The following is a 21,404-nucleotide window of genomic DNA, read 5'->3' as shown; positions in this document are numbered from 1 at the left end:
CTCCCACAAATGGATTGTCTAAGAATTATGATATGTCTTCACAGCAGCTGGTAGTGTGCTTCCCAGCGCTGGTAAACAGACATGCACTAGGTCTGCTCAAGCTAGTGCACTAAGAATAGCAGTTTGGCTGTGATAGCACAGGCAGCAGCTTGGGCTGGCCACCAAGTGCAAATCTGTCTGAACCCTTAGCTACGTACTCAGATGGATATCCTGAACTGCTGCCCGGGGTGATGTGGCCACCCTGCCATTTTTTGCATGCTACCTCAAACAGAGCTAGCGCATATCTGTCTACCTAGTTTGTAAAGCACGATCCCCAGCTGCTGTGGAGTCATACCTTTAGTTTCTAACCTGGTAGAAAAAAAGAGCCATGCATCAGTGTGTACATCTGCTTACTGCACAGAAGTGATCAAAAAAGCACATAACATTTCTACTGCATTGGGAGGAGATAGAGAATAATATGAGAAAATGTAAGTTTATTAGATAAGTCACTTCTCATTTTGTGAGTACTGGGCCTGATTCATAATTGCTTTGCATTGTACCAGTGTAATTCCACTAAAACCCTGCACTCACATAGTGTCCAGACAACCAGGTGCACAGTATTTTGTTTGCAGAGTTCATTTCTCAACAGAAGCATATTGACTTGGCTGCTGGCAGAGCATTCTCTACAGCAACCTCTGCCCTTGGAGATTCTCTGCCCCTTGACCTTCCAGGCTTGTATATGGTGAGGAGCTTTAGGATCCCTGTTGCCCAGCTAGGTCCTGCAGCCACAGCAGCATCCACAGCCACAGCATGAAAGTTTAGGAAGGGAAGCTCCCTCACATGGTGATAAAAGACGTAAGTGGTACAGCCATCAAGCTTGACGTTTCCCTTTCTGAGGGGTAGATTCAGAAACTCCACTCCATTCTTAGGAGCTGCTTAATTCTTTTCGGATGTCACATCACTAAAAAGAACAAGGAGTAATTGTGGTACCTTAGAGACTAACACATTTATTTAAGCATAAGCTTTTGTGGGCTAAAATCCACTTCATTGGATGCATGCAGTGGAAAATACAGTAGGAAGATATATATTTATGTACACAGAGAACACGAAAAAAATGTGTGTTGCCATACCATCTATAATGAATGTAATCCGTTAAGGTGGACTATTGTCAGCAGGAGAAAAAACCTTTTGTAATGATAATCAGGATGGCCCATTTCCAACAATTGACAAGAAGGTCTGAGTAACAATAGGAGGAATAGTTCTACTTTGTGTAATGACCCATCCACTCCCAGTCTTTATTCAAGCCTAATTTAATGGTGTCTAGTCTGCAAATTAATTCCAATTCAGCAGTTTCTTGTTGGAGGATGTTTTTGAAGTTTTTTTGTTGTAGTATTGCCACTTTTAGGTCTGTAACTGAGTGACCAGGGAGACTGAAAGGTTCTCTGACTGGTTTTCTAATGTTATAATTTTTTATATCTGATTTGTGTCCATTTATTCTTTTGCATAGAGACTATCTAGTTTGGCCAATGGACATGGCAGAGGAGCATTACTGGCAAATGATGGCATATATCACATTGGTAGATGTGCAGGTGAACGAGCCTCTGATAGTGTGGCTGATGTGATTAGATCTTATGATGGTGTCCCCGAATAGATATGCGGACAAAGTTGACAACGGGTTTGTTGCAAGGATAGGTTCCTGAGTTAGTGTTTTTGTTGTGTAGTTTGTGGTTGCTGGTGAGTATTAGCCCCCCAACCTGAAGCAATCTGTAAGCAAGGAATGGCCTGTCTCCCAAGATCAGTGAGAGTGAGGGATCATCCTTCAGGATAGGTTGTAGATCCTTGATGATGCGCTGGAGAGGTTTTAGTTGGGGGCTGAAGATGACAATAGTCCACCTTAACTAATTACACTCATTATGGTTGGTATGGTAACACCCATTTTTTTCACATTCTCTGGGTATATATATGTCTTCCTACTGTATTTTCCACTGCATGCATCTGATGAAGTGGGCTGTAGCCCACGAAAGCTTATGCTTAAATAAATTTGTTAGTCTCTAAGGTGCCACGAGTACTCCTCGTTCTTTTTGCTGATACAGACTAACACGGCTACCACTCTGAAACCTGTCAACATACATTACTGGCTCTTTTTTCCCTTTCTTTCCTGCTCCCTGTATAGGTTACTCCTGCATAACAGACTAGTTAGAGAAGTGATGGGTTCTGAAATATTGGTTCCTACGTTTTTTAAGTCCATACATACTGGAAAGGGAAGGCCCAAGCTTTTCTTACATTTAATCTCTGAATCCAACACTATGTATGCAGACTGCACTGTACCCCCAAAATAAAGATGAACTATTGACACCCTTTAGTTTTCTATAAAACTTGTTATTTTAGTTGTTCCATTGAGCTTAGAGCATTGCTAACACCAATACCAAACCCAGAAAGACAGAGACTGAGTTAGGAGCCTGTGGCAAAAAAAAAAAAAAAAAAAAAAAGCTCCTTTTCTGTAATGAAACAACTAATGAGAGGTAAAACCTTTCAGTTTCTTTTAAATTGGGACACAGTTTTCACACCTGTCAGTTTTAATTTATCCACATCTCTCTAGACTCTCAAAAACACTCAGGGATCCATTCTTAGGGCTTGTCTTCACTTGTCTTCATATTATTAGCTCTAGGCATAACTCAGGTGTTGTCTCCATCCCAACACCTATCCATACATGCATATCTGTAGCTTGAGTTACTCGAGCTAGTCAGCCTATTAGAAGGTGTGCATTAAAGCATGAGTGCGGCTGATGCTGCAGCTAGTAATACTGTGAGGACTCAGCTATTCTGTGCTGCTAATCCAATCACTCTGTGCATCTTGAGTGTTGTTTTTAGGGGTGCCAACTTTTGTTGAATGAATTCCTGGAGATTTCATCACATGACATTATCTTCAATTAAATAGCAGTCTTTAAATCCTGGAGACTCCAGGACAATCCTGGAGGCTTGGCAAGCGTAGTTGTTTGACAGTCGCTCTTGAGCTAGGCTAACTCACAAAGAGTTACCCTCAGTGTAGATAATACAAGCTCACATTACAGTGAAGACAAACCAGTGGTTGCACTTCAGGTCTTCTTTGTGCAATTGAAGAGCTGCAGCAAAGATGTCTCTCTGATCTTGGGGCTGGCCCAGGGACAAACCTCAAGGCTGTGTTAAATTCTACCAGATGCAGTGGGCCTCAAAGGACTGTTACAACAGCCAAGCTATCACCAGAGCACTTCACCAATATGCCTCAAACCTGACCTCTATCCATCTCTAGGAAAAGAGAGAGAGAATAGTTCTTATTCTAAGCCCATTTAATCCTTGGTCTCTTTTATGAAGAGGGCCAAAATGTCTTGGTTTTGAAGTGGCTTTGGTGATGAGAACCTTGTCTTCCAGGAAATGTACTGTCACCACCATCTAATTTTTTTATATCCTACTAAACAGCCACCAGATTTAAGCAAATTTCAGACTATGCCTACCTGAGTCAAATACAAACCAAAGTCTTACACACAAAAATCTTTCCAACAAGTAAAGCCTACTCAGCCCATTGTTAGCAATCAACTGAATAAAATAAAATCCATTTTCAAAATAAACCCAACCCTGCATTTCTTTGACAGTTTAAGAAACAAGCTAGTTAGGTCCCAATCCTGCAAACGTTTGTGCATATGTCTGATTAAAATAAGACTGCTTATGGTCAAAAAGTTAAACCCATTTAAGTGCTTACAGGAGCAGTGTCTTATCTGAAATTAAAAAAAACCAAACCAAAAAAAAATTACTTTGAAATACAGCTATAATCATATTTTAATATACAATATATGGGGATAGTCTCTTACACTCTCCTCTCTCTTTTACCACCAGGGTGGTGCACGGAGAACAGAAACTGGCTTCATCTCCCTAAATGGGGATTCCCATAGTACACTGCAGCGCTCAGTCGGAATGCATGCAACCATCACCACCACCACCACTAATTGCACCCCCAGTGTGGGTAGCATAAAGGAGGTGTAATTAAAGTGTGCTACTGATGACTACTACCAACTGGCAAAGCTTAGGGCAGTGCCCAGGCTGCTTAAAGTCCAAAGAGACCACTGTTGGCATAGTACCACCTATGGAATCTGGGAACTATAAGTGTTGTTCTGGTTATCATCTCTCTCTGCTGCACCCAGCTGAAATGGAAAGTTTGCAGACAGTAAGAGCAGAAAATCTAGACCTATGTGGTTTTGAGATCATAGCAATACCTCTTCATATCAAGCTCAAGTAGAACATATTTGGGTTTATTATTAATCTGCATATGGGTTTAGAAATGTATTTAATAGTGTGAAATATGGGCTAATGTGGATACAGATGGAAAAAAAACAACATTTTCCTGCTTTGAAATATTCATATGTTATGAATTTTTGGAAGAGAACATATGAGCTCTGTCAGCATAGCTAAAGATATGTCTTCAGGTCCCAAGAGATGGATTCAAATCTAGGCTTCCAACTTATGAATGGCACTGATAAAACTGATATGCATTGGTGAAAGATGCAGCAAGTAGGGAACATTTTCTAATTTTCTACATTAGGAACAAATAGAGAACTGGAGCAGAACTGGTTCATACAAAGGGTAATAAATCCATAGAGTAAGATACAAGTACATGTCAATAAAGGAAAGAATATAAATGAGTTCAAGAGACTTCTAGCATAGAATTATTTCTAAACAAGGAAGTGACTGATGGATATGATGAAAAGGTGAGAAGTTGAACCACGGGAATAAGGTAAACCATAAAAAAGTATGCATGATGAGCTGAATGGGCATTTTATACTTCAAAAATGTCTTATGTTCACTAACCTCCACTGGAATTTATCAGTTTAGTTTGATCTTTCTGCAGGGTGCTCTGTAGCAGATTTTTGCCACTATTGCCCATTGCTTCAGTGATGCCTATTAGCTGATAAGTCCATTGGTGCTTTTATTTCCTATAAAATATGATATCTTATCCTATGGATTGTATATTATGTTTAAACGAGAGTTTGAGCCTTAAAGAGTTTGAGCCTTACTGGGAGACTCATGGGTCTTCATTTGATGTTCCAAAAATATTTATTTGCAGGATGCCTAAAGTGTCCTAGCTTATAATTCATCAGTCAAGATATAAAGAGTTCTATAATGACAAAATATCTGTGCAAGTCATATTAGTATCCTGATACAAAGTGCTTTGTACGACCTCACTTCACTGTCACTGTGTACTGAGTGTGCGTTTTTTTCTAACCATAGTTTGAGGATGAAGCTTGTCAGGTTTTGTATGAGGTTTATTTGTTGGCAAACCAGTCTAGCTAATGCAAAAACTTGTGCGAGACTTCCACTGTGTCCTCCTGAGGTGCTTGAGGGGTGTGAATAGAGGGAGTGGGCACTTTTGCTCTCTCTGTCTCTCCTTGTCTTCCCTCTTTGAGGGCCATGGGGGAAAGAAACACAGCTCAGTCTTTCTTCATTTCTTTTCCACTGATCCACGTGCAGCTTTTCCATCCCAATTGGAGCTGACCAGAATGTTCAGTGTTTGAGTATCTTATAAACTTTAAACATGTTGCCAATAAAACTCTGTGAGTTTGCTTTTGAAAATATGGTCCCCTTATTGAGCCTACTGTAATTTAACTACTGTGAGTTTTAATGTTGATTCCAGTGAGGGTCAGAGCAGACCCAGAAGAACAAACATATATTAGTCAGATCCAGTTATATAAGCTGAATTGTCTGGTTGCCATTTGGTTGTAGTTCATTAGAGAGTTTTCATGCTCACTTAACCCTCTGGGCTTCTTGGCCCTTTAAGTTAAAGGAGTTGTTCACAGAGGCCAAAACTACAATGAAGAGGGACACTTGGAAAAGGCAGGAAACACTGTCAGCCTGTCTCTCTAGGCTGTCATAGTTTTACTAAATATTTCAGTGCCAGTTGTACCAGCTCAGCATGGCCACTGTCTAAAAGGATGGAAAATCTCACAGGCTTATTTTGAGTAGTCATCCCAACATTTTAATGGTCGTTTATCTGAGCATCTCAACCTATTTGATCAGGATATCAGAGCTTCCTGAAAGGAAATGGAATGTTTTTTATTCTGTCTGTCTAGAACAGTGGGAGAAAAACGTCCCTCTCAGCACATGCATGAACTTACTAGGTGTTCAGTGGTCTGGTCCTGATCCAACAAGGTATTTTAGCATGAATTTACCTTTAATCACATACATAATACCATTGAAGTCAATGGCACTATTTACGTGCTTAAAGTTAAACTCATGCCAGAGTGCTTTGCTGGATCGGGGCCAGAGTACTCGAGTTCTCTTTCTCTTTATGATATTGACCTAATGCAAGAAGTACAGAGATATGGGCATAATTTAATTAAAAGGTTTTTCACCCTCTCCTTAACAAGTCCAACCCCACAAAATGGTGCAGCTCTGGTATGAGTTCTGAGTAAAGTCTTGTGTGAACACTTATTTAAACCATCTTGAATCACCTGAACAGCAGAATACTTTTGTTTCTTCTTCCAAAGGCTTCTATTTTGTATAGCTACAAAAATTAAGTACAGTTCTACTCTGAGGTTTACTTCATGGCCTGTTTCATTTACAAAAACATGGATTTATCATTTTTAAGAAACTTCCCAGCTATATTGAAAGTCAGGACATTAAAACTCCAGAAGCATCTTATCCAACCTGTCTGTGATTCTTCTTTCTTATTTGATCATCTGGTATTTTATAACTCATGAGATGGAGATTAAAGTTGGTGTTGTGAATAAAAGTAATTTGCTAACACACATTCTGCTCTCTGCAATATTCCAATAACAAAGCCTAGCTTTGTATGTAACAGATTCCACATAACTCCAATGCCTGGATCCGCATTAAGTGAATGCATATTTTACAGATTGGACTGTCTGAGCCATTTTCATATGAATAGGTAGCTAATAAACCATAGAAAGCTCTTGAAGTATATACATGATTCTAGTAAGGAAATCCAAATGAACAGCAGTGTTAAGTTTGTGACGGTATTACGTGGCCTGCTGTGGTATATTGTGACAATGTGAAACTTGTGAACTTGAGTTGTGTATTCAAGGAGCAGAGACTCTTGAGCTTCTTCACTACACAAGTGAGGGGGCTGCTGACAGAACATTCTCTGTAATGGCCTCTTACCTCTCACAAAGTCAGAAATAGACCCAATTTGTTGACTTTTCAGGCACATTGCTAAGACCGGCTGTTTGAATGGTCATCGGCAAAGGACTGAGGCAACTGAAGTGGAATTTGAATCTTGTTAGAAAGTTTGTGTTGTTTTAAACTATATTAGTCATATGCCTGGATCAAATCACATTCAGTAGTATGGGAGAAAGAAGTGCTTCTGCTTCGGTCAAGTTTTACTTTCTATTTTGATATTTTTTTATCTGCATGGCAGGGGATCCCAGAGCAGTGGATTTGATATAAGACTGAATCTGAATAAATAAATACAGTATTCGTAAGTGGAAGATATGCAGATAATTGTTGTGCTAGATGCCAATGCTCTACCACACTTGAATTGTCAGATCTCTAGACTTCAGTCTTCAACCATTAGTTTCACAGAGAATACCTTTTCAGACTCAAACTAGCCCGGTTTGAGTAAATTTAGCTATAAATACAATTCTTTTTGAAAGAAATCTTTATATATATATTTTTCATTTTCTTTTCTCCAGTGTTCTTGTCAAATTTCAATCCAAATTCCTTGTCTAAATATCAGCCAATCAGACATTCTATCTGCATGGCCTATTGATACATTCCAAGTATTATTTACTTGATTATAAAGCCTGGTTTGATGGGATACAATCCCTATTCTGTTCTCAATTACCCTTTGAATGTTGTATTATTCAGACACCCATTTAGATGATGTAAATGACCTAATAGGTTAGTATTCTACCATGGTGATGACTGAACTCAAATGTCAAAGCAAACTTATAAACAAAATGTGCCTTTTTGCTTAACTGAAATTATGATCCAAAAAACATAGGAGTATTATCTATGGCAGTTGGTTGTTTTGTATTTCTTTCACTTACATGACATAGCTATATGTCTCTAGACACATACTTGTTATATAGGAATATTTCAAGATTTTCTCTACAACACAGTGTAAAGGAAAACTGACAATGAATGAACAAAATGACACTAAATATAAAACACAGCAGATTGTTAATTTATTTTGTTTTTACCATAATGTGAACTGAAATCTATTTCAATTGTCGGGGAAAGTTTTGAGTAAGGAAAATGTCTCTCTCTATTTGTTAAATTGATCACATTTAATTTACTTTTGTTTAAAGTCTTGTAAGTAACATTTCATTGTTCTATGACTAAGAACATCTCTCTCTTATCAGGTCAGTCCTGAGTTCATAAAAATAATTGTTTGCAGATTATAACTGTAAGTGCTTTTGAAACACTGAACCTGATTCTATTAGTTTAGTATAAAATATAGATTTGGTTCTAAACTCAGATCTCTCTCTTTCTCTCTCTCTGTCTTCCACATGCATTTTTGAAATGGCACCAATCACTGTAAAATTTGAGCACTTCCTAAAGAGTTGGAAGCCAAACATTTGCAATTAGCCCATGGTCTAATTTTCCTTCTGACTTGACCTGAGACAGTCAGACTAATTTTTGGTTCTAATTTTTATTGCTTATTTATTTTTTTAGTTATATTTCCTTCTTCTCTCTCCCCTCTTGTCTCTATTGCTTTATGCTCCTCTTCCTCTTAATTCTAATTCATGTCATCATAATCTCCAATGGATGAGAAAGCCCTGTATCCCACTCTCCCAAGCTTCACCCTTGAGGTTGTTAATGTCTTAATTCCTGAGGAACAGGGCTGTTGAGAGAGAGCTTATAGTCACCTAGAGAGATGTGTTGTCTGAGATGCCCATAACCAGTTCTATGGAGCCCTGAAAATTAGGATCACAATTTTGAAACTGACATTATTTTCTGTGGACACACGGTATGAGCAGATCACCAGAATGAGATTCTATGAACTGCTAGAATTTTTTTGAGAGGGAGGCTGCTGCATTCTGGACTGACTGAGGCTTTTGTAAAGTTGAAGTGCATATTCCATTGGATAATACGGTGCAGTAATCAGCTTGGTGGTCAAAAAGTGTGGATCACAGTGACAAAACGATTATCTGAGAGAATGGGGCTCAGTCTTTTATCCAGTCTCAAGGAGAATGAGATGTTTTTCACAGCTGGAGGTAATTAAGACTCCAGCAACTGCGAGAAGTCCAAAAGGACTCCAAGGGTGAAGAGTAATTTTACAACTCTGGTGAAGACTAGAATGGCAACATCACATCACTCTTTATCAACGTGTTTTCCTCGCCCCCCCCCCATATCATCCCTATGCCCTGTCTTACTGGGATTCATCTTCAGCCAATAGTGTTTTATTCAGATCTGTCAGGCACTGGTAATTATAGAATTCTGTGGAAATGATGGAAGTGAATCATACAGGTAGGCATGAAAGTGTCAGTAGCAGCTGCCAGTGCCACCTCGTAGAATCTGACTAGATTGTCCACTTCTTAGCTCTTCAGATGGGCATGTTTTTTATCTGGCTCCATGGGGGTGAGCCATAAAAGGCAGAATCTTATATTTCCTTCTTTTATTGTGATCTCAGCTTTGAGGAGGTAGTGCTCTATCAGGAGAAAGGTTTGCTCCTACCTTTTCTGATATCTGCTTCTAGGCTAAGGATCCAGTCTTGAGTCTGATCAGCTGTGTGAGTTGCACATGAAGTCACATGTTGGAAATCTATCACCGGATTGAGGGGACAAGAAGATTTGGTCTACTGTGTCTGAGGTGTTGCCCACATGGATATTAAAGTTAACTAGGACACTTGTCCTGTGGACACCATAAATGAGTCAGAAATGTTATCAAATGCTCTGGGAGGTCTTCATTATCTAGGGAATCTGTAAGCAGTATGTCTATGTTAGTTTTATTGTGTCTTCTTAATGTAGCTTGCATTACTGTGAACAAAAGCGTAAGGAAGATCTGGAGTGATTCTTTGTTAGGATCCCTCAAACAGCAGATTGAGATTGAGATTCTTTTACCTACCTCACTTCTGCCACACACAAGCTGAGGAAGGAGTTTCTATCTTAAATGAAGGTCCATACTTTGGTGAGTTTCATTCACAAGATAAATGTTGTTGTGAACATCTAATTGTAATATACTGTAAAATATTTGCAACTACAGTACTTTTCTTCAAGAATGAGAGCAAATGTGAATAACAAAAAAGTAACCTGAGAGGACTAGAAAATCAACCAAACCAAACAAGCCCAAAACAAAGCAAAAAGTCAACCCTTTTTAGAGAGCACAGGCTACTAGTAAAAACATGTGTTAAAAAGCATACCACCTTAGGCTGTGTTCATACAACATCAGAGATAAAAATGGTACTTGTTCATTCTCTTCTTGAGTGACTTTGCATATGGGATATGGCATGCACGAAGCAAAGGTTCAAGCAGGGTTCATGGGCAAGAGAGAGATGCGCCCATAAAGTTTCCCTTAAAAAAGGTTATATTTAAAATATTTCTATAACTTTTTTGTTACTTCATTGTTAAAAAAATATGTATTAACCTAAGTAGCGTGTTCAATCTATGCTATCCAGTTTAGCTTGGTTGTCTTTACTGTTCACACATTTGGTATTTAGTTCCATAGCATGAAATAAACTAAGCATATTGTTTTTTATTATTTTTCTTTTGTATGCAAAAAACAATACAGAAAAAGTTTGAATCACTCGTTCTGTTATCAAATGCATAGGATTCAGAACATTTGCATTGTATTCTACAGTGTTAAGGAAACATCTCTTATAATAACTATCTGCGCGTTTATATTCCTTTAGCGTATTTTTGTTATTTCTAGTCCTTTTTTTTTTTTTAATCCGTGTTAAATCTGAAATGGGAGTAATTAATTTTAAGTTCCCCATGAGTCTACCACAACAACCTTGGGAATCAGAAAATAAATGGCCTACAATTTCCAAGCCATGTCATCAAGATGATTTTACTGCAACCTGATGTTCCTTGTGCCATGCTAATAAAGATCACCACATTTCACGCACATAAAACTATAATGACAATCAATCCTTTCCCTACCTGTTGTTCGTTTTCTGTAGTATCTTTGGGTACCTAGACTAACTTATTCTATGGTACATCAACTGCTTGAATGCTTAAGCTTTTAAACAAATGAGCCAAATTTTCAAATAGAACCTTCATCAAAGGAAGACCAAACCCTTTTGATTGTGATGATTGAAAGGAAATGGTGACTGGGTTTTTCAGCACCTGGTTAAGATCACATTTTACAGAAATTTCAATGACTGCTTTGAGAACATCCATTACTAGTTTTCCTCATCTGATATTCAGGGATAATATTGAAGAGACATTGGAGGTACATGAGGGCCAAATTCTCACTTTTGAAATAGATTATATGTATTTTTGTCTTCACAAAGCCTTTTTGTGTTTTTTGCCACCTCTGACAAATAAAGAGGAAAGGAAGGAGACTACTTCACTGGTGGCGAAAAACACAAAACAAAACAAAAAACAAACAAACAAACAAAAAAACTCATTCCAAATCTGACTGATTGCAAAACAGAGAGAGACTCTCTATGTTTTCTAGATCACTGATGTGGTAGAGACAAAAAGTAAGTGTCCCCTACACTTCTCTAAAGTCCAGACCACTAGAATTAATTATTCTAGTGAATGGCCTAGTGACTCTAGACCAGTGATAGTCAGACTGTGGCTCACAAATGGCTAATGGCTCTTTAATGCATCTCCTGTGGCTCTTTGCAGCATATAATACTTAAATCACATAACATTTTAATATCAACCAGTCTAAGTTATTAACCAATCAGGATTTTTTTACTATGTTGTTAATAATTTATGTTTTCAACTTCACTAAGTTATTAACTGATTTGCTGTGATAATAATATATACATAAATTGTATTTATATAATTATATTTATATAAACTAATTATTTCCCCTGCCATACTATTTAAATATGAACTTTGGGCTGAGAAGGCAACTGGAAACTGAGTGGAAGGTACCTGGAAGGCAAGTGGTTGGCATCCTGCTACGTCTCCCTCAGGAAGGCAGAACACAGGCTGTTCTCAAACAAATAGGGGTTATGGCCTTACTAAATAAGCCAATACTTAATGTTAATGACTTTATTAATTATCACCCTGCCTCTGCCTTCCCTTTCTGAGGAATGTTACGGGACAGTCCATCATTGGTTAGCTTCATCTTCATGTGAATTATTCTAAATTTCTGTGTATCTATCAGTTTAATGGTTTGAAGTTTAGTTTTGGTTTTAAAAGCTTCACTAATTTGGTCAGATGTTCCTATTGACTTTAATAGCTCTGCCAGTGGCCTATTGATACTGCTGATGACAAGATATTGCCAACTCATCTGACAGATCTGACAGGGATAGGATAGGTTAGGACTTGCTCCTCAGTGGCTCTGTTCCTTTCTTTTTGCAATTGTACTGAGGAGAATATAACATTGCTAACCACATTTAGGAGATTTTTAATAATAATACATTTAGGGTTTTCTTTATTTGCCTGATGTGACTGTCCATGTACCTCGATGAATTCCTGGATGCTGTTCTACCACCTCTCCTCCTTTTCGTGTGTATGTAACAGTATAGTGGGCAATTTGTGTAATTTGGAATGTGAATAGGCTTGATTCTCAGATGATGTGAATCAGGTCCAATGACCCTGAGCTCTTCCTCCACTTAGTGTGACATCTGGATGATGCATTTTCCTTACTTTTCCAGTGCCTAACAATGAGATGGCTAAGGTTTAGTCTGAATACTAATCAGCTGATCCTGGTCAGCAGAAGGAAAGCAATTAAAACCTTCTCCTTGCAACTAAAGACGTCTCTTTTAATGTAGAAATACAGACTTCATAAAATTATATTTCACGGTAAGCTTATGGTAATTGAGTTCTAGCAGCTGTAGCATAACAATGCCTTTTCTTCAACGTGGAGGCAACATAGCACATTATTAAATATAATGGATTTTTCAGATAGGGTTCTAGTATATAGACATCTGACTAGATGTTAAAAGTTTTCACAAACATAATAGTGCAAATCAGTAGTCACAATAGGGGTGGCAGCAACCCTCAAGTAATATTACAACAAAATAAATATATTGTTATACCCAGGGTTCACCAAATGGTGCTGTTACACATAGTGTTACAAATTCTTCTTAGTATGTGAGCCAGGATTTAAACTTGGAAGAAATAATGTATTGTTTTTAGTGGTGGTATTGTAGCTTTTCTTGGGAAGCTGTGGCAAGGAGCAAAGGATTCTGCTCTCTGTCTTAATCTTTGTGGGCTTGTCTACATCAGAAAGTTGCAGCGCTGGTGAGGGAGTTACAGCGCTGCAACTTTGAAGGTGTACACATCTGCAGGGCATCACCAGCGCTGCAACTCCCTGTTTGCAGCGCTGGCCGTACTCCCGTTTTGTCTCGGGTGTAGAGGATCCAGCGCTGGTGATCCAGCGCTGGTAATCCAATGTAGACACTTACCAGCGCTTTTCTTGACCTCCGTGGAAGGAGGAAGCCTCTGGTAATCAAGCTGGTCTCCTTTCCCGGTTTGCTCTCTCGTTCCCGGAACCCCGAGCAAGCAGGTCTCCTTCCCTGCGGTTTGCAGGGTGGCTCCGGGAACGCGAGAGCAAACCGCGGCGAAGCTGGTCTCCTTTCCCGGTTTGCTCTCTCGTTCCCGGAACCCCGAGCAAGCAGGTCTCCTTCCCTGCGGTTTGCAGGGTGGCTCCGGGAACGCGAGAGCAAACCGCGGCGAAGCTGGTCTCCTTTCCCGGTTTGCTCTCGCGTTCCCGGAACCCCGAGCAAGCAGGTCTCCTTCCCTGCGGTTTGCAGGGTGGTTCAGGGAACGCGAGAGCAAACCGCGGCGAAGCTGGTCTCCTTTCCCGGTTTGCTCTCGCGTTCCAGGAACCCCCCTTGAAGCCGCCCAACAGCGGTGCAGTGTGGCCACATCTAACACCACTTGCAGCGCTGGTTGCTGTAAGTGTGGCCACTCTGCAGCGCTGGCCCTATACAGCTGTACTAATACAGCTGTAACAACCAGCGCTGCAAAATTTTAGATGTAGACATGGCCTCAGACTAGAGTCAATTCTCCAGGTAGAGTTGCACCCAGCAAACTGGGCATTAGTGGCTGGGCTAAGATGCCTGGAAAAAGAGAATTGTCAGTGTGCTGTCTGACACCTCCTCTATTCCAAAAGTGGTGTATATTTGTAAATTAAGTTGTACTAAAAATATGCACAGACCCAACATCACTGGAGCCTTGCAGGTCAATTTCTTATTGGAGAAGAAATTGGATATCTGCCACTGATCAGTTGAGAAGCAACAATATTTAAACTTCATATGAACATAATTTAATTTGTTCAAACCATCTTTAACATAATTTAAACAATGATAACGTGAACAGTGAGTTCAGCAGAAGTATGTTCTTTTATCACAGTTGACTATCCCTAATTTAAATAAAACAAAAAAAATGTGTTGTGCAACCGTGAGAGCTGATTTGAAAAAAAATAAAGTTTGTCTTTTTATATAAATATGTATATAGCATTAGCTAAATATATATTTAACACTTTCAAATCTGTTATATATTTGACAGGCCTCAATATTCACTTTATAGCTGTTGTGGTATACTAAGTAACAGTGTTTGTGTCCAAATTTTGAAAACACAGGTTTACCCAATGAACTAGCCACATGCACTCTTAAAGTAGAAAGTTCTAAGATATTCCAATACTTCGCATGAAACCTTTCTTCATTTGTGGATCATTGACCTGGTCAACTGAAAGGGCAATGGGCTCTTGCTACTTATGATCTGTCACATCAACCTGGTTGTGATGCGCGTGAACCAAATGCTATTTTGTTTACCCACGAATCAGGAAAAAATGCTCAATTTAAGTCAATGTTTTTGCCTGAATAAGAGTGCAGGATTAAGCCTGACATCAACAGTGTATAGGATTACTAAAAGTTCAGGTGGGATCAGCTGGCCCCATTGTTCTAGGTACTATACAAATACACACTAGGACATGGCCGATGCTCTGAAGAACTTGCAGTATAAATAGGCAAGACACACAAAATGTGTGAGTGGAAACAGGAAATGACTTCTCCTAGATTACACAGCAGATCAGTAGCAGAACCAGGAATGAAACTAAGGTCCCTTGATTCCCAATTCAGTTCCTTAGCCAATGGATCACACTGATTTTTACTCTTACTTGGGCAAACTTCATTATGTGAAGTAAGTGATTACCTTTTTTTACACGTACAGGGTTAACCTGATTCTGCTTTAGAGGAAAAAATATTGGGGTTTAGGCTGCAATATTCTTTCAAGAGTCAACAAAAGCAGCTATTGTCTTCCTGTCTGTATGCCCAATACTTAAAACAGCAGGGAGCAGATCCAGAAAGTATTATATACCAATAATAGCTGAATACAAGTACATGTTTGTGTTTGGGGTTTTTTTGTTTTTTTTTTTAAATATTGAATCTGGCAGCACAAAAAAACAACTAAACCTGGTAAACGTTAGGACCAAATTGACTTCTGGTCTAAACTGACACAGCTCCTTTGAATCCTTTTGAGTGTCCCCAACTTACACCAGCAGAAAAAAAAATGTTCTTTTGTGGGGGGTTTAAGCAAAATCAAAACAAAACTACATTTAACAATGATCAAATTGATATAACACTTCAAAATTTGCCTTATTTTTTTTTCTCCTGTGCTGAGATCATAAAAAAGTTTCAATGGGTCAATAACATTTTTAAAGAAATTGAAATTTCTGTGGTCTAATATAACAGAAAACCACTTATAATGGAGATTATCTACGTTGCAGCATAGCATTGAGGACTGACTCTGCATAAGCTCACTGATTTCTAGCACGCTATTGGTTTGATAGGATTTTTGCCCTTTGAAGTTCTTACAGTGACCACCATGAGCATTAATTTCCATTTTTTCTTCATTTGGGATTTCTTCATGTGGCCTGTTCATTCCTTAAATTCACACTTATTATGAAGGTTTGCTATCTCGCATAATAGAACAGGAAGATATACTGCATAATAAAATCTGACAACCATACAAATGACTGTGCCATGTTTATCTAGCTGGATGGTTACTCTCTGTATTTAGACACAAATAGTATCTAACAAAATTATTTAAAATCTTACATTAGAGTCCAACACTATCCAATGGCTAAATGTTTGACTCATCAATAACTGCCTTTCCACCACATCAACCCAGACAAGTAATTTGTGTAAATATATCACTTCAGCAGTGTGTCAAAACCTTTCGCAAGACAGCTGATGAGGAAGTGGAATTCTTTAGTGCCTCTGACATGTTTTATGTGGAAAGGGTACCTGGAACATGCAAAAATAACCTAAAATCTGAGAAACAAGTTTAGAAAGTGTCCTTTACCACTTTGCCCCATTTCCCCCTATTTCAAAGAGGTGTTTCAAGGCTTAATTAATTGGGCTACATTCTGTGCTGGTGTAAACTGGCACAGCTCTATTGGCTAATTTGCATCACCAGAGGATTTGGCCAGCTGTTTCTAAAGTGCTTTGAGAGCCTTAGATAAAAATCATTATTACTGTATGTATCCATCTTTTAGCACCTGATCTGTAGCTATAATGTAGATACTCTGACCTCTTGTCAGAATACACTACAGAGTAGTGCAGTGGAGACATCCTCTATTTCAATAGGTATCTAAAGAAGAGTACATGGCTTTTCCTGTACTCTAACAAAAGGGAGTTAAGAGGCATATAAACAGCCTATGATGTGGTGTATAAACCCTGCCCTTCCAGCCCTATCAATCATGTCAAGGGTGGAATAAAGATTTAGAAACATGAAGTTCCCAGCAGTTGCTGAGCTGTGGTGGGAGAAACCAGATGGCAGTGCTATAGCTCCCAAAGGGGATTCCTGGAAGCCTTTGGGGAACTGCCCTCGGGAAGGCTCTTTGTGTCATTCCTCTCTCCCTGTGCCACTGTTGCCCCCCACCCATGCTGGATATAGGGAAACTGACTCTGGGATACTGGCGGTAAAGACAAATTGGGTAAACTCCAAGACAAGCTGATTAGGTGGTTGGTGTCGTTCCCTTCTGCTCCTGTTGGGGTTAAACAATCTGAGAATTGAGTGGGACTAGGACAATGGGAGCCAAAAGGCCCATCCCCCATCAATCCAAAAAGATTATCATTCTGTCATTGGGGCTCCTACTTAGGCAAATGGAGGCACCCTAAGGACTTCTAAGCACCTGTCTGGTAGGAGGTGCCTGTCAGTAGCCTGAGAACTATGACAGAGCTGCATCAGTGGTGGTTATGGTTCAAAATGGCAACTCCTTGCTCATCTGCATGGTAGGGGCAACCGGCAGAGAGTGGCAGGAAGAGTGACTCCACAGCTTGGTGTTTTGGTCAGCATAGCTAAGACATGGTGGGAGAAGCAACTTGCCTCAGGAAAAGGGTTGACATATTACATCTCCCTGAAGCAAGGACGAAGATTGAGGAATTAACTAGGGACCAAACTGTGACTTTTACAACTATGTGCTGCCTCTTACTCAGTGCTTGTGGTAATTCTGTATTCTAGTCCTAAAAAAAGCCACCGACCACAGGAAAACATTGAACCATATGGTCCATAGAAAGAATGTCATTCCTATGCCACAGTAAGTCAACTATTTCTAGCTTTCTTTTCTCTATATTTTTTGTGATTAAGAAGATGGGCATTAAAACAGGAACTCTGTGTAGGATTTCATCTATACTTGCTGCTTAATTCCTATTTTTATTCCTACTCTTTGTGACATCATAATTGGTCAAGAGGAAACTAGTCTGTCACAAAGAGTTATAATTTTGGGTGGGAATTAAGCAGATCGATAATAATGAAAACAGGAATTGGATCCTTACCTATGTCAATTAAATTAATCCTGGTGACTAAAGTGAACAAAGTTTGCCCCAGGATTTTTTCCTGTGTCCATGAAATTGCAAGAATGAAAAACTTGGAAAATATAAGATCAGTATGAAAATGAATTTTAAAAACATTGTCACTCAGTTCCTTGCTCCTGACCTAGAAAATCCCTCCTGTCAAACTTATACTTCACTACTAATGGACACAGAAACATAAAACTGAATCCTTTAAAATTCTTTATCTTAATGTATCTTGACTGGTTCTGAGCACCTTCCAATCCCAATGAAATCAACAAGTCTGATCTGATGTCCACTTAAATCAATGGAAAGGCTTCTTCAGTGAGCATTGGATCAGGCTCAGTAGGCTCAGTTCTCAAGTTGAGATCAATTCCACTTTATACAAGACCCAAGGGAACAGCAGCCAATGTTATGACCCTTCCCCTTTTTCCCAAAAGCCAGTTCAGCTCCTGGCACAAGTCAAAGAAGACCTATGGGCCCATGACTCAACCCTTTGCTGCTTTTGATGTTGGTAATACCCACACTCTACCTGCTATACATGCAGGCTTGGAAAGATTAGGGTTTTTTATTGGTAAATATCAGTACATGTAGACATCAGCATAAACGCACACTGACAAATGTTTCCATTAATAATCAAAATCCATAGAGATAAAAGAAGAAAAATGCTGCTTGAGAACTTATTAATTTGACCTAATGATTTTTACTTTCTATCTTTTGACATGTGATGTAGACAATTTTGTTGTAATGGTTATAAAGCTTTAACTTCTTGAATCCCAACCTGTAGTGGAATGACACTGCCATAATTTCCTGCAACTAAACACATTAAATTGATAAAATTTTAAAAATGCTTAAAACCCCTATGTTTTCACAACTGATTTTATACAGATAAAAATAAGAGCTCCAACATTGGTATGTGTGTAAATTATAAACAAAAACTGAATTCTGCCAAATCTATATGTACAGCATAGACATATGATACTGTTGCTACATTACATCACTACCAGGATTAGGGGATTATATATACTGCTGACTTCTAAGCCATCTTTTGAAGAGTTTGAAAATTAGATGCTGAAGAATTAAAGATGCCAAGATGCATAATTAAAAGATAGTGACTGACTGAGGTATTAAGGTGTGAAACACTATACTATTTGTTTATCTTATTTACTTATAAATATACTTTAATATATCTCAGTACAAGAGACAGGTTAACTTGGTAGACCCAAACACTCTTAAAATAAACACAGCCAGCCAGCTTGTGGCCCTAGAGAGACGGTGAGGGGGAGAAGTGATGGAAAGGAAAAGCTAGAAGAAAGTAGGGCAGAAATAAATAATGAAACAATGCTGGGTCTTGAAACCAGGAGGGTACTGGGGTGGAATTCAAGGCATGATTGATGCAAGGGATAGGACGCATCAAGAAGAGGGAATTTAATACATTATTAAAGCTGCAGTGTGGCAGAATTGCAGGTAAATGGTGAGGGGAGGAGCAGAGGGCATAAAAACTAGATCTAGAACATGATGGAGACTTGGGGAATGATTCAATGAGCTACTGTGTGCCTCAGTTCCCACTATAACCAGTTAAATATGCATAGCATCTCATAGAAAGCACTCAGTTCATTGTAGAATTATGCCTTGGTTGATCAATATCCATGGCAGAAATGCCCCAAATAGGTGATCATATATTCTAGTGTTCTCTCCCAATTGCTTTCTAAACTCAATTTCTGTAAAAATCTATAGATTATTTGAATCATCCCCTCCTCTAAATACTGTATACAGCAGTATGATAGTGAAGTGACTAGCCCTACTAAACTCAGAGAGCAGGTAAAATTTTACTGCTTCCTATGCCTCTTCCAAAATCATAACTCCCTCCACTGAAAATATACAGCCTCAAATGAGTGGCTAGGGGGAGAATCTACTACTTTAGATTGCCCTCTGTTTTAGAGGGAACAAAAACAGACAAGAAAGTAAAAAAATGAATTCCATACCTGGTCTCCCTGTAAAGTCAATTCTCCCCTTTTTGGAGGATTCCTTCTCTGTGTGTTTCAGTATCTCAGCAGTAACTCACTTGTATACCATTCATCACTATCACAGATGGAAGCTATGCTAGCATCTGTAGCAGCTGCAATGTGCTTTGGATGAAAGATCTCCCTGTTTCCTGCTAACAATGTCAATTGTTCCACAATCTCAGTATTCAGAGTTGGCCTTTAGTAGTTAGAGACAACATTCCCAGCTGTGCCTGGAATGAGTTTCGAATAAAAACTGGCCAGGCAGCCAAAAACTCAGTGGCATTTATAGTCCTTGAGGACCATACTTTTTTAATCTGAAACCAATATAAGAGTATATTGTGGTAGTCTTCCTCTTGCTAGACTGCTACTATTGTATAGTCATGAAAATAGGCCTCCATCAGAGATTAATCTGGCAATGAATGGCAGTGAACTATTTCTGCTAGATATCTTTCACAATTTAAATTCCATGGGCCAGCTCCTCAGCTGGTGTAAATCTATGGCATCAAACTATTGTTCCATATTTGTTTGTAGCCCAATTTACAGTAGTTGATATGGTATAAGGTAGAAGAGACAGAAGGCAAATGACGGGCTCCTATGATAGCTTACACTCTGTGTCAATGCATGTCATGTTTGCTGGAGCTTATCTCTTATTAGCTAGCTGCTTTTTGTGATCATTTATTCCCCTCTGCAGGGCCGCCCGGGGGGGGGGAAGAGGGGCAATTTGCCCCGGGCCCTGCAGGGGCCCCCACTAGAATTTTTTGGAGCCCCTGGAGCAGGGTCCTTCACTCGCTCCAGGGGCCCCAGAAAACTCTTGCGGGTCCCGGGCCCTCGGAGCTTCCTCTGCTCCTGGTCTTCGCTGGCGGGGGGTCCTTCCGCTCCGGGACCCGCCACCGAATTACCACCAAACACCTGGCTGCACTTCGGCGGTGTGGGGGGCCCGCCGCGGGTCTCCGGAACACTTCGGCGGCGGGTCCCGGAACGGAAGGGCCCCCCGCCACCGAATTATTGCCAAAGCGGGGGGCCCCTGCCGCCAAAGACCCCAGGCCCCCGGAATCCTCTGGGCAGCCCTGCCCCTCTGCCCTTAAGTGAAGTTAGTACTCCTGAAAAGTGCCAGACTAACAGCTGTACAGACCCAATTCCTTCATTTGTCCATAGGACAGAAAGCTTCCAATGCTACCTCACTGGTGGCCTTCTTTCTTAAACCACCCAGATGTCTCCAGACTTCTCAAAATGTCTCCATTCAACTTTTGACTTGTCTGACACTGTCAGTAAGTCTACCATTTAATGCTACCAGGTGGTGACACTCTGTGGTGATTACTTATACAGTAACATAAGTGTTGATGAGGATTCACAGACAAGTTAAAGAAATGGTCCCTAACTGGAGGACCCAGGAATCCCATTGGATTCCTATATATTGCAAATCAACTCACATCAAATAGGCATTCAGAATCCATCTGAGGGAAATGAATTTTGATGACTGAGTAGGATTAAGAACTGTAATCTAGCACT

General features: G+C 39.6%; 1 protein-coding gene across 1 annotated transcript in view; it reads right to left on the bottom strand.

The window, feature by feature from the left end:
* The window catches only part of CDH19 (cadherin 19), a 186,172-nt gene extending 166,117 nt beyond the window's left edge, over positions 1-20,055 (bottom strand). Inside the window, 1 exon segment of the mRNA XM_030552677.1 lies at positions 19,875-20,055. The gene's annotated coding sequence lies outside the window, so the exon portion shown is untranslated.
* Between the last annotated feature and the right edge of the window lie 1,349 nt (positions 20,056-21,404).

Source organism: Gopherus evgoodei, chromosome 2 (assembly GCF_007399415.2).
Source record: "Gopherus evgoodei ecotype Sinaloan lineage chromosome 2, rGopEvg1_v1.p, whole genome shotgun sequence".
Taxonomy (NCBI): domain Eukaryota; kingdom Metazoa; phylum Chordata; order Testudines; family Testudinidae; genus Gopherus; species Gopherus evgoodei.
This window is presented reverse-complemented; position numbering and strand designations above follow the sequence as displayed.